Source organism: Pleurodeles waltl, chromosome 5 (assembly GCF_031143425.1).
Source record: "Pleurodeles waltl isolate 20211129_DDA chromosome 5, aPleWal1.hap1.20221129, whole genome shotgun sequence".
Classification (NCBI taxonomy): domain Eukaryota; kingdom Metazoa; phylum Chordata; class Amphibia; order Caudata; family Salamandridae; genus Pleurodeles; species Pleurodeles waltl.
The window spans coordinates 783336599-783349000 of record NC_090444.1 but is presented as its reverse complement, the minus strand read 5'-3'; positions in this window follow the sequence as shown (position 1 = coordinate 783349000).

The window sequence follows — 12402 nt, the reverse complement described above, 5'->3', positions numbered from 1 at the left end:
ATACAGTCCTTCAAGACACTTCTTTGGCCACCATTCTTAATTCCTGCATTCCCTCATTGATGAGAGTCCTCATAGACATGGCTACACATTTGAAAGAATCTCTTGCTATTGTGCCCGGCAATGCAGTAGCATGCATGAATTGGTTATGGGCCTGCAAGGTTGTTGGAATTGGCTTTTTGACAGGGTCATCCCCAAACCTTTTGCCTTTCTCCTTTTTTTTTCTGACCTCATTTTTGCTGGTTTTTAGACTCTGCGCACTTTACCACTGCTAACCAGTGCTAAAGTGCATATGCTCTCTCCCTTAAAACATGGTAACCTTGAATCATACCTGATTGGACTATTAATTTACTTATAAGTCCCCAGTAAGGTGCACTTTATGTGCATAGGGCTGGTAAATTAAATGCTACTAGTGGGCCAGCAGCACTGGTTGTGCCACCCACTTAAGTAGCCCCTTTTCCTGGTCTCAGGCCGGCCATTGCAAGGCCTGTGTGTGCAGTTTCACTGCCACCTCGACTTGGCATTTAAAAGTACTTGCCAAGCCTAGAACTCCCCTTTTTCTACATATAAGTCACCCTTAATGTGTGCCCTAGGTAACCCCTAGAGCAGGGTGCTGTGTAGGTAAAAGGCAGGACATGTACCTGTGTAGTTATATGTCCTGGTAGTGTAAAACTCCTAAATTCGTTTTTACACTACTGTGAGGCCTGCTCCCTTCATAGGCTAACATTGGGGCTGCCCTCATACACTGTTGAAGTGGCAGCTGCTGATCTGAAAGGAGCAGGAGGGTCATATTTAGTATGGCCAGAATGGTAATACAAAATCCTGCTGACTGGTGAAGTCGGATTTAATATTACTATTCTAGAAATGCCACTTTTAGAAAGTGAGCATTTCTTTGCACTTAAATCCTTCTGTGCCTTACAATCCACATCTGGCTGGGCTTGGTTGACAGCTCCTTGTGCATTCACTCAGACACACCCCAAACACAGGGTACTCAGCCTCACTTGCATACATCTGCATTTTGAATGGGTCTTCTTGGGCTGTGAGGGTGGAGGGCCTGCTCTCACACAAAGGACTGCCACACCCCCTACTGGGACCCTGGCAGACAGGATTGAACTGAAAGGGGACCTGGTGCACTTCTTAGCCACTCTTTGAAGTCTCCCCCACTTCAAAGGCACATTCGGGTATTAAACAGGGCCTCTGCCCTACCTCATTAGACACTTGCTGGAGAAGAAACCTGAACCAGAAACTACATCCTGCCAAGAAGAACTGCCTGGCTGCTCAAAGGACTCACCTGTCTGCTTTTCTACAAAGGACTGCTGCCTTGCTGTTGGCCTGCTGCCTTGCTGAACTGCGTGGCTGCTCAAAGGACTCACCTGTCTGCTTTTCTACAAAGGACTGCTGCCTTGCTGTTGGCCTGCTGCCTTGCTGAACTCTTGTCTGGCTGTAAAAGTGCTCTCCAAGGGCTTGGATAGAGCTTGCCTCCTGTTCCCTGAAGTCTCAGGACCAAAAAGACTTCTCTCTTCCACTTGGACGCTCCGTGCGCCGTAATTTTCTACGCACAGTTTGTTCCGCGGCAAGAAACACGCCGCACACCGACGCTGATCAATGCGACGCCTTCGGGACGACCAAAACTTTGACGCACGGCCTCGCAAGGACAACGCCGCCCGACTTCCCGGGAGAAATCGACGCGACTCCTGCCGTGAGATCGAAACTTTGACGCACGGCCTCGCAAGGACAACGCCGCCCGACTTCCCAGGAGAAATCGACGCGACGCCTGCCGTGAGATCAAAACTTTGACGCACTGCCTCGCAAGGACAACGCCGCCCGACTCCCCAGGAGAAATCGACGCAACGCCTGCCGTGAGATCGAAACTTCGACGCGCAGCCCCGCAGAACGACGCGCAGCCGGAAAACAAGCAGGAAAATCCACGCACAGACCCGGGACATCTGGTACTCCCCGCGAACCACAGAAAGAGACGGTCCGCGCGCCAGAAAATGACGCACGACTCCCCGCATGGAAAATAACAACGCAAGTCCGTGTGTGCTGAGGAGAAATCGACGCACACCCCAGTTTTCCACGTACCTCTTCTCCTGTGGCCCTCTGAGGAGATTTCCCACCAGAAACCAGGTACTTTGTGTTTGAAAGAGACTTTGTTTACTTTCTAAAGACTTAAGACACTTTATATCACTTTTCAGTGATATCTTTACAAATTCATATTGCAACTTTGATCGTTTTGACCTGAAGATACCCAGATAAATATTATATATTTTTCTAAACACTGTGTGGTGTATTTTTGTGGTGTTATGCTATGGTGTTGTCTGATTTATTGCACAAATGCTTTACACATTGCCTTCTAAGTTAAGCCTGACTGCTCGTGCCAAGCTACCGGAGGGTGAGCACAGGCTGATTTTGGATTGTGTGTGACTTACCCTGACTAGAGTGAGGGTTCTTGCTTGGACAGAGGGCAACCTGACTGCCAACCAAAAACCCCATTTCTAACATTGGTGATCAGCGGTGAGGATAGGACTTGTATTTGTGCAGTGACATACAGTAGCTAAGTATTTCACTACCTACCCACAGTTGAAGGTCAACTTGGTTTTTATCTCTTTTTGCAAATCCGTTTTTTTTCATGACAATTTTCAAAAACTAAATACTCACTCAACATGTCTCTGACTGGGTCTCAGACAGGGGACTTTGACCTAGTCCAGTTGGATACATATACGGTCAAAAAACTAAGAGGATTCTGCAGGGCATTGAAGGAACCCACCCAAGGGGCCTCCAGAAAGGAGGACTTTCAAGTGGCGCTGAGGGCCTGGGCAGAAGCCCATGTAGAGGATGATGAGGAAGAGGAGCCAGAAAATGGCCCCTTCAGAGGAATTTTCACTATTTGTGGATGGTGTTACCACTGCAATTGTGCCCCCTTCCAGACCAGGGAGCAGTGTCTCTGTGCAAAGCCTGACCGCAGAGGAAAGGAGAGAAGAAATGGAGTTCCAATTGCAAATGGCAAAACTGAAAATTGAGGCTCAACAGGAGGAGAGAAGGGCAGAAAGAGAAGCCAAGCAAGCTGAAGCTGAAAGAGCAGCCAAACAAATTGAAGCCGAAAGAGAAACCAAACAGGTGGAGGCTGAGAGAGCTTTGGCTGAAAAGAAACTATTGTTGGCTCATGAACTGAGTCTCAAGGAGCTGGAGAGCAAGGCAAGACAGTCTGAATCCAGCAATAATGGTGGCAGCATACTGACAGGACCTGCTGGAGAAATGAAGGTTCGTATACCCAAAAATGTGGTGCCCAGTTTTGTGGTGGGAGATGACATAGATAAATGGTTAGCTGCTTATGAAGTTGCACTAAGGGCTCATGAGGTTCCTGAAGGGCAATGGGGGGGTAGCTATGTGGGGTTATGTACTGCCATTGGGGAGAGATACACTCCTCACATTGGAACAACCTGATCAAAACACATACCCACTTCAGAAAGCCACTTTACTTGCCAAGTTTGGGCTGACCCCTGAGGGATACCGTCAGAGGTTCAGGGACCAAACAAACCACACAAACATGGGTAGATTTCTTTGACTTCTCCAGTAAGGCACTGAATGGATGGGTGGGGGGCAACAAAGTAGCTGATTATAAAGGTTTATATGACTTGATTCTGAGAGAGCATATGCTTAATACTACTTTTACAGAGTTGCGCCAGCACTTAGTGGATAGTAAGCTGACTGATCCCAGGAAGCTTGCTGAGGAGGCGGACCTCTGGGCAAGCACCAGAGTGTCCAAAAAGGTATCTGGGAGTGACCCCGAGAAGGGTAGTTCCGGTTACCCCAACAAAGTGAGGGGGAGGTTAGAAATGACCCAGACGAGTCCCAGAGTAAGGGGGGAAGAAAGGGTTCCCATACCTCATCTGAGAAACAGGGTGGGGGTTCTGGTGGGCAGTGGCCCAAAGCATCCCATTCCCAACCCCGCTGCTTTGAGTGTTCCCAGATAGGACACAGGAAGGGGGACTCTGTCTGTCCAAAGAACTCACCCAATATTGGGACCTCTACAGGGGTGGCCCATGTGGCCTTAGGGGAATGTAGTCCCCAGGGGCAGGTCGTAGACCATGACTTCATCTCCTTTAGTTGGGAGGTGGACTCAGAGGGTAAACTGGTGATCCCTGAGGGTGAGAGTCGTCACTTCCACCAGGTGGGAGTGAATGGGATCCCAGTCACCGCTCTGAGAGACACAGGGGCTAGTCTTACCATGATTGTGGAGAGACTAGTGTCACCAGAGCAGTACACCGGACAGGTGTGTAGAGTGACTCCAGCCATTGGGGAAGATTTCTTCCGCCCCATGGCCCGGGTGTCCCTAGAGTGGGGTGGGGTGGGGAGGTGACCCAGAGGCGGGTCATAGTTAGTCCCCAGCTGCCCATTGACTGCATTCTGGGGAATGAGTTTCCCTTAGTGTCAGGAGAGCTGAGAGGGCCAACCCCCAAGGGTGCCCTAACAGTTCAGATGTCTGGCAGTACCACTCCCCAGAGGAGGGTATGTAAGCCCCGATGGGGAGGCATGGGGAGGAAGGACTCCCCCCTGTCCTCTGTTCAGCCGCAGAGTACAGACCCTGGGCTGAGGGACCAGTATCAGGGACCCACCCCTGGCCTGGTGAGAGTGGAGAAGGGGTGCAAGACCCCTGGGGTTACTACCCCCATTCTGGGATGCTACAGGAATCCCTTGGGAGCTCCCTACCAGCCCCCCAGTTGGAGGAGAAGCTCAGCCAACGGCCCCCCTCAGGGTCTCCACCTAGCAGTGGATGGTCAGGGGCCTGGCTCATAACACTGACAGCTGTCAGTGGCATCTGTTGGTTTCTGTCCTTGTGGGCAGAGTTTTCCCTGGGTTGGGGACAGAAGTCAGACCCAAGGAATGGAATGGGCCACATCACTTTGTTGGCCATGGTGATACTGTCTGCATACTGGGATGCATCTGTAAGCAAATTAAAGTTAGGAGCTGTACAGATGGGGTCCTCAGGTGATGAGAAGGGTTCCCCATGGGCCAGATCAGTGGCCCCAGAGAGTATAGACAAAGAAGCCTCACTGAGTTCAGAAAGGCGTAGAACTGGCGAGTGCCCCTGCAGTAGTGGGCCATTGTCCATGTTCTATCGCCTTAAGCAGGGAAGTCCATCAGAGTGTTGATTAGTCTACCCTGGCTTTAGGCTGCAAGGGGGTCATGTTGGACCTGGCTTTTTGACAGGGTCATCCCTAAACCTTTTGCCTTCCTCCTTTTCTTTTTCTGACCTCATTTTTGCTGGTTTTTAGACTCTGCGCACTTTACCACTGCTAACCAGTGCTAAAGTGCATATGCTCTCTTCCTTAAAACATGGTAACCTTGAATCATACCTGATTGGACTATTAGGGGCATATTTATACTCTGTTTGTGCCGGAATTGCGTCGTTTTTTTTGCCGCAATTCCGACGCAAAACTAACTCCATATTTATACTTTGGCGTTAGATGCGTCTAGCGCCAAAGTCCATGGAGTTTGCGTCATTTTTTTGGTGGACACCTACTTTGCGTTAATGATATGCAAGGTAGGCGTTCCCGTCTAAAAAATTTACTCCGAGGCATGTGCGCCGTATTTACACTCCCGGTCAAAATTCACGCCTGGGAGTGGGCGGGTCAAAAAAAATGACGTACGGCCGCTTTTGCGCCGTTTTTTAGCGCCTGGACAAGGCAGGCGTTAAGGGACCTGTGGGCTCGGAAGGAGCCCAGAGGTGCCCTCCCATGCCCCCAGGGACACCCCCTGTCACCCTTGCCCACCCCAGGAGGACACCCAAGGCTGGAGGGACCCATCCCAGGGACATTAAGGTAAGTTCCGGTAAGTATTTTTTTAAATTTTTTTTGTGGCATAGGGGGGCATGATTTGTGCCCCCCTACATGCCACTATGCCCAATGACCATGCCCAGGGGACAGAAGTCCCATGGGCATGGCCATTGGGCAAGGGGGCATGACTCCTGTCTTTGCTAAGACAGGAGTCATTTCTATGGGGGTTGGGAGTCGAAAAAAAGGCGCAAATCGAGTTGAGGCGAAAAATTTGCCTCAGCCAGACTTGCCCCATTTTTTGGCGCCCAAGCTCCATATCCTCCTACGCCGGCGCTGCCTGGTGTACGTCGTTTTTTTCCACGCACACCAGGCAGCGCCGGCGGCTAACGCCGGCTAACGTCATTGATTAAATACGGCGCCCGCATGCCGTTTCAGAATGGCGTTAGCCGGCGCTAATTTTTTTGACGCAAAACTGCGTTAGCGCAGTTTTGCATCAAAAAGTATAAATATGGCCCTTAATTTACTTATAAGTCCCTAGTAAGGTGCACTTTATGTGCATAGGGCTGGTAAATTAAATGCTACTAGTGGGCCAGCAGCACTGGTTGTGCCACCCACTTAAGTAGCCCCTTTTCCTGGTCTCAGGCCGGCCATTGCAAGGCCTGTGTGTGCAGTTTCACTGCCACCTCGACTTGGCATTTAAAAGTACTTGCCAAGCCTAGAACTCCCCTTTTTCTACATATAAGTCACCCTTAATGTGTGCCCTAGGTAACCCCTAGAGCAGGGTGCTGTGTAGGTAAAAGGCAGGACATGTACCTGTGTAGTTATATGTCCTGGTAGTGTAAAACTCCTAAATTCGTTTTTACACTACTGTGAGGCCTGCTCCCTTCATAGGCTAACATTGGGGCTGCCCTCATACACTGTTGAAGTGGCAGCTGCTGATCTGAAAGGAGCAGGAAGGTCATATTTAGTATGGCCAGAATGGTAATACAAAATCCTGCTGACTGGTGAAGTCGGATTTAATATTACTATTCTAGAAATGCCACTTTAAGAAAGTGAGCATTTCTTTGCACTTAAATCCTTCTGTGCCTTACAATCCACGTCTGGCTGGGCTTGGTTGACAGCTCCTTGTGCATTCACTCAGACACACCCCAAACACAGGGTACTCAGCCTCACTTGCATACATCTGCATTTTGAATGGGTCTTCCTGGGCTGGGAGGGTGGAGGGCCTGCTCTCACACAAAGGACTGCCACACCCCCTACTGGGACCCTGGCAGACAGGATTGAACTGAAAGGGGACCTGGTGCACTTCTTAGCCACTCTTTGAAGTCTCCCCCACTTCAAAGGCACATTCGGGTATAAAACAGGGCCTCTTCCCTACCTCATCAGACACTTGCTGGAGAAGAAACCTGACCCAGAAACTACATCCTGCCAAGAAGAACTGCCTGGCTGCTCAAAGGACTCACCTGTCTGATTTTCTACAAAGGACTGCTGCCTTGCTGTTGGCCTGCTGCCTTGCTGAACTCTTGTCTGGCTGTAAAAGTGCTCTCCAAGGGCATGGATAGAGCTTGCCTCCTGTTCCCTGAAGTCTCAGGACCAAAAAGACTTCTCTCTTCCACTTGGACGCTCCGTGCGCCGAAATTTTCGACGCACAGCTTGTTCCGCGGCAAGAAAAACGCCGCACACCGATGCTGATCAACGCAACGCCTTCGAGACCACCGAAACTTTGACGCACGGCCTCTCAAGTACAACGCCGCCCGACTTCCCGGGAGAAATCGACGCGACGCCTGCCGTGAGATCGAAACTTTGACGCACGGCCTCGCAAGGACAACGCCGCCCGACTCCCCAGGAGAAATCGACGCGACGCCTGCTATGAGATCGAAACTTCGACGCGCAGCCCCGCAGAACAACGTGCAGCCGGAAAACAAGCAGGAAAATCCACGCACAGACCCGGGACATCTGGTACTCCCCGCGAACCACAGAAAGAGACGACGCACGACTCCCCGCGTGGAAAATAACTACGCAAGTCCTTGTGTGCTGAGGAGAAATCGACGCACACCACAGTTTTCCACGTACCGCTTCTCCTGTGCCCTCTGAGGAGATTTTCCACCAGAAACCAGGTACTTTGTGTTTGAAAGAGACTTTGTTTACTTTCTAAAGACTTAAGACACTTTATATCACTTTTCAGTGATATCTTTACAAATTCATATTGCAACTTTGATCGTTTTGACCTGAAGATACCCAGATAAATATTATATATTTTTCTAAACACTGTGTGGTGTATTTTTGTAGTGTTATGCTATGGTGTTGTATGATTTATTGCACAAATGCTTTACACATTGCCTTCTAAGTTAAGCCTGACTGCTCGTGCCAAGCTACCGGAGGGTGAGCACAGGCTGATTTTGGATTGTGTGTGACTTACCCTGACTAGAGTGAGGGTTCTTGCTTGGACAGAGGGCAACCTGACTGCCAACCAAAAACCCCATTTCTAACAAAGGTCATTTGCGTTCCACTGTAGACAGCATTAAGGTATTCCTTGGCAGACAGTAACTAATTTTCTCTCAGCACCCTAAGTGGCATCATTTGATGAATGGGCAAAAGTCAGGCAACATAGAGCTAGCCACCTTACATACATCCACCTATCGACCGTGCAATAAACTCAGGCCCGTATTTATACTTTTTTTAGCGCCGCATTTGCGCCGCTTTTTCACGCAAAACGGCGCAAACCTACAAAATACAATGGCATTTTGCAAGTTTGCGCCGTTTTTGCGTCAAAAAACGACGCAAATGCGGCGCATAAAAAGTATAAATACGGGCCTCAGTTTTGAATACTTAGAAACAGAACTAACATCCAGCACCGATCTAGATTAAATCAGTTTTGTTGAAAAACGTTATGAGTGGCTACAGGAAGCTTTTGCTATCCTGATACCACTAAGAACAACAAAACAGCACACAAGAAACCAAGCACTTAGAGAAATACATAACTAAAAAATATAAAACACAACCAAACAACAAATTACAAAGCTGCAATGCACCTGGCTCATATAAAAATCAATCAAGACAAACGTCACCAGCACGAATTTAACAGAATATATACATCAACAAGCAAAATTGCTAAATTTTTAAATAAAGAATTTTATAAAATGCTCACCGAATTTTCATAAGCCTAAATGCACAGAAGGAACTCATCCCATTACTCAAGAATTCACTGGCAAACTGACAAACCATTGCACAATCAAAGGAGACTTTTTGGACTCCCATTTAAAACAAAAGAAAACCACCAGAACCAACCAATTTCCAACATTCCCCTTAAAGAGTAGGCTAACTCAGCCTTGGCATTCCTTCAAACAATTATAACAATGTAAATGAATGGACTTCGTCAAAACAAGCAGGCCAGCCAGCTTTCCTTCTGACCCTTGTTCAGCAAAAATCTTCTGGAACATTCTTTTAACTACTTCTGCTGCCGCACACGTTAGAAGAATCATCAATAATTCTTTAACTACACAAATCTTTTTAGAAGACCCAAAAAGGCATATATGCACCCATTATTAAAAAAAAAAAGTTGGACCCACATGACCCAAACAACTACAGACTGATTACAAATGGACCTTCCTAAGCAAACTGATAGAAAGAGCATCACGCACCCAGATATCACATTTCAGTGAAGATAACTCCATACTTTCCGACTACCAAACAGGACTCTACCCAAGAAGCACAGAATCTGCCATCATCACCATCTGGGAAGACCTTAAAAGCACAGTAGACTGGAACAGGGTCACTGCACTACTTCTCTCGGACCTCTCAGCTGCCTTTGACACAGTTGACCATGACACACTAATACAAAGGCTCTATAAAACCGGCATAGAGGGCCCGCAACTGGATCACATCCTACCTTCAATACAGAACAAATGTCATCTATACCCTCCTCCTCTTTCTCATCCAAACCACTCTTCACAAAGCAGAGGCTCCCCAAGACTCTATCATCTCATCCATGCTTTTCAACATCTACATAAAGCCATTACCGGCAATGATCAATGAATTTCTGCTCACATGCTCTAACTATGCAGATGACATGCAAATACTTCTTCAACTGGGAAGTTCCAAAGATATTGGAAACTCAGAACTCTTTAGTTGCCTCTCAGAGCCACTGATCAGTAAATGAGATTCAGATTGAATGCTTTCAAACCTGAAATACTCACATGTGATGACTAGAAAAAGTATGATCCATTCTGCACTAGGGCTGGCAGTTAGGGACCAGTTCCTAAGTATCGAAGGAAGTAAGAAAGCTATGAATTACCATGGACTCCAAGTCCCAAGTGGACAATTTAGCAAGCCCAAGTGTCATTACTATGAAAACTCGGCAACACATCTTCTCCTACCTGAGATTTCCACACAAGGTCCAGGCTACAATCTCTCTTGCACTGTCTAAACTTAGTTACCTCAATGTCCTCTACCATGAATCATCTTTAGCAACTATGACAAGACAACAACAAATTCAGAACTCTGCTTCCAGACTACTCCTACATGTAAAAACAAAAGACCATAACCCCTCTGCCTTGAGGCCCTTCATTGGTTACCAGTTGCCACAAGCTACTTTTTATCACCCACAATGCATTACACGGAACAGGACCTATTTTCATCAAGAATAAAAACACCAAACACATCCACCAAATGAACCTCCGCCCTAGATTTTCACATTGCGTCAAAACCCTACCATACAAGAAAAAACACACAGGTAGTACACCTTTCTCTGTTCAAGCAGCCAAACTATAGAATCCATTACCCCCAAACATAAGATCCATGGATAACTACCTTGCCTTCAGAAGACTACTCAAGAGTTGCCTTTTTCCTACATAACCAATATACTCAAATACTAAGGTACAGCATATCCCCGTGTATGCAAACATCTATAATTTGATTACAGGTATGTATTTAGATATGTGGACTTATTTGCACAAATACGTACATTAGCTTTGGCTTTAAAAAATATATAACAGTCTGCTTAACAATACATATATGTAGGAAAGTAGCCTCTTTCCAGCATGGTTACCTCCACTTTTGGCCTGTTTGTGAGTGTGTGTCACTGTGTTTTACAGTGTCACTGGGATCTTGCTAGCCAGGATCCCAGTACTCATAGATAAAAACCCATATGTCAGTGTGTTTTGCCTGTCTCACTGCGATCCTTCTAGCCTGGACGCCAGTGCTCATAGATTGTGGCCTAATGTGTATGCCTGTGTAGTGCCTGACTGTGTCACTGAGGCTCTGCTAATCAGAACCTCAGTGCTTATTCTCTCTCTGCTTTTAAATTTGTCACTGTATACCAGTGACTTCATTTACCAATTTCAATTGGCATACTGGACCCCCCTTATAAGTCCCTAGTATATGGTACCTAGGTACCCAGGGCATTGGGGTTCCAGGATATCCATATGGGCTGCGGCATTTCATTTGCCACCCATAGGGAGCTCAGACAAACCCTTACACAGAACTGCCACTTCAGCCTGCATGAAATAGTGCACACACTATTTCACAACCATTTTCACTGCACTTAAGTAACTTATAAGTCACCTATATGTATATCCTTCACTTGCTGGAGGTTAGGTGCAAAGTTACTAAGTGTGAGGGCACCCTTGCATGAGCAAAGGTGCCCCCACATAGTTCAGGGCCATTTCCCCAGACTTTGTGAGTGCGGGGACGCCATTACACGCGTGCACTACATATAGGTCAATACCTCTATGTAGCTTCCCTACGGTAACTCTGAATATGGCCATGTACCATGTCTAAGATCATGGAATTGTCCCCCCCCATTTCAAATCTGGTAATGAGGAGCCAATTCCATGTATCCTGGGGGCTTCACCATGGACCCCCAGTACTGCCAAACCAGCTCTCTGAGACTTGCACTGCAGCTACCTCACAGACAGGGTTCTGCCCTCCTGGGTTCTGGGCAGCCCAGTCCCAGGAAGGCAGAACAAAGCATTTCCTCTGAGAGCAGGGTGTTACACCCTCTTCCTTTGGTAATTTGTGTTACAGGCTGGGGAAGGGTGGCCTCTCCCAGCCTCTGGAAATGCTTTGAAGGGCACAGATGGTGCCCTCCTTGCATAAACCAGTCTACACCGGTTCAGGGACCCCTTCTCCCTATGCTCTGGCAGGAAACTGGACAAAGGAAAGGGGAGTTACCACTCCCCTGTCCATCACCACCCCAGAGGTGGGACCCAGAGCTCCTCCACTGTGTTCCAGATTTCAGTCATCTGTCTTTGCAAGGTGGGGGGACACTCTAGAGGCCTCTGACTGGCCAGTGCCAACAGGTGACGTCAGATACCTCTCCTGTTAGGTCCATACCTGATAATGTAGCCAATCCCCGCTCAGGGATATTTTGGGTCTCTCTTGTGGGTTCTCTTCAGATTCTGCTTGCAAGTTTCCTTCAGGAATCCTCTGCAACAACTTCAGACTCTCTGACCTCGGATCAACCGCAGCCTGCTCCAAGAAACGCTGTAACTGCAACAAAGTGTCTACAAGGGTACCCCTGTGTACTGTGTCTTCTTCACCTCCTGAGGCCTCTTTGCAATATTCCTTCATGCACAGCCTGGCCCAGGTCCCAGCACTCCACCATGAGATGCTCAACTCACTGAAGTGT